Here is a 2,190-nt window from a genome sequence, read left to right as displayed (position 1 = left end):
CTATCTATCTATCTATCTATCTATCTATCTATCTATCTATCTATCTCCCGGCCAGAGGAAGAAGAGGAGGGTTTTATTTTGTTGTTATATTAGCATATAATATTTATAGAAAGATAGATGAGGATGACTGTCATCATAGCAACAAAGTTATTTTGTGATCAAATTATTATATATGATGTATACAAATATCGATGAAGAGGACTGTAATCATAGCAACAAAGCGAGGGATACAGATCCTATTAATGCTGCCTTTCATTCCTGATTAAGACTCAAAGGCCTTTCTTGGGAGAGATCTGCTGATCCCAATCTTTGTATGTTCAGTGTCCAAGAGAACCAATGGTAGGATTGCTGCAGAAATAATCCAGTTTGAGACCACTTTAACTGTCCTGGTTTGATGCTAGGGAACTCTGGGAAATGTAGTTTTGTCAGACATTGAGCTTTCTCTGTCAGAGAGAGCTCTGTTGGGGCCACAACAAACTAGAATTCCCAGGATTCCCTAGCACTGAGCCAGGGTCCCAGACTGGATGTTTTCTGCAGTGTGTTTTGGACCAAAGCTATTAAGAACCCAGGGCCCTTGTGGCTTTATGTAAAAGCTGCCTCTCCTTCCTTTTGGCTCAGACTTTCCAGGCAGCCTGGCTTTTCCTAAAAATCCCCCTTGTGTCTTGCGTTTGAGAGGAGGAGTGATGGAGAAGTCCAGCTGTCCAGCCCAGACTACTGTCCAGAAGACAGCTAGTCACTCCACCGGCGGAGCAGCACTGACCTCTTGTGATGCTGAAAAGCAAGGCCTGGCCTTTTTCCCTGGCAGGGATACTTGGGCTGCATCCACACTGGAGAAATAACCCAGTTTGGCAACGCTTCTCAGCCTCCTGGCTCAAGGCTATGGGATTCTGGGAGTTGGAGCTTGTTGCGGGGTCCAGAGCAGAGCAGTGGAAGCGGTCTCAAACTAGGTTATTTCTGCCGTGTGTGTTTTGGACCTTTGGGCGTTGTATAAGACTTTCCCAAGGCCCAAAACACAGACCCAGTTGTTTCTGTAGATTCTGGAGCGTCTGGATGGCCCAGGAGTGCCTTCGCTGTGGATTCATTCCTGCAAGGCTGCCCTAGATCTCCCTTGGGAGGGACCCATTCCAACATTCAGACTCTGCAAATACACCGAGATTCAAAGCCAAACTCTTCAGAGTCAAACACTCAAAGTGCATTGAATCTGTCAGCTTTGCTTTCTCCTGCTTCCTGTTTTCCATCCTTGCTAAAGTGAAACCTGCAAACTCCAAGGCATCCTCTTCTGAAACGCAATGGCCGCCCATCCCTGCCTCTGAGCCTTTCCCCAGAGCCTACTTTCAAGGAGACTTAACTGGTTCCACTCTTTGTCTGGGCTCCTGGTTGCTGTTCTCAGATTTCCGTTACGTTTTTGAGAGCGGAGGGGAAAATATAGTAAATGTGTTGGCTTTAGTCTATGGATTCCTGGGATTTGTAGTTTGGTGAGGGATGTAGAGCTCAGCTCTAATGGAGTAGTTGAAGGGATACTTGGTTGCTTTACCTTTTTATTACAAGTCCCAGGATCCCACAAGATGGAGCTGTGGCACTTAAAGTGGCATCAGACTGTGCAATGTGGCTTACTCCCAGGATTGTGTTGTGTGGCTACACTCACTCTTACACTACTAGCTATTGTTGGATTCTGCCTGCTTTTACTGTTGCAAAAAGACAAGAGTAGTACCCATATCACACTGGTTTGAGTGTTGGACTAGGACCTCAAGACCAGGGTTCAAATCTCCACCCCACCATGGAAATCCCATGGCTGGTTTTGGGCAGCAAAAATTCCAGCAAGAAAGCCCTTGGCCTTAGGATCGCCATAAGTCAGAAAGGGCTTGAAGGCACACAACAAGAGCGTCTAGATGAGAGGCAGCTGGGTGTTGTGGTTGGAGTGTAGGTCTAGGACTCTGAGGACCCAGGTTCAATTCTCTGCCCAATCATGGAAACCCCCCGGGGGACCTTTGGGCAAGTCCCACTCTCTCAGCCTCAGAGGAAGGCAAAGGCAAAGCTCTGGAGGACAGAAGACCAAGAGCCACTGGCTCAGAGAGCTGGTGGGGTCTCTAGTGAGTTCAACACTTTGGGACTCCAGCTCCCAGAATCCCCAGCCAGCTGCCAAGAAGTCTGACAGCTAGAGTCCCAAACTTCTTGGGGGAGCCATGTCTG

This window comes from Sceloporus undulatus, chromosome 6 (genome assembly GCF_019175285.1).
Source record: "Sceloporus undulatus isolate JIND9_A2432 ecotype Alabama chromosome 6, SceUnd_v1.1, whole genome shotgun sequence".
Lineage (NCBI taxonomy): Eukaryota > Metazoa > Chordata > Lepidosauria > Squamata > Phrynosomatidae > Sceloporus > Sceloporus undulatus.
The sequence above is the reverse complement of the archived record's forward strand: the minus strand, read 5'-3'. Positions refer to the sequence as shown.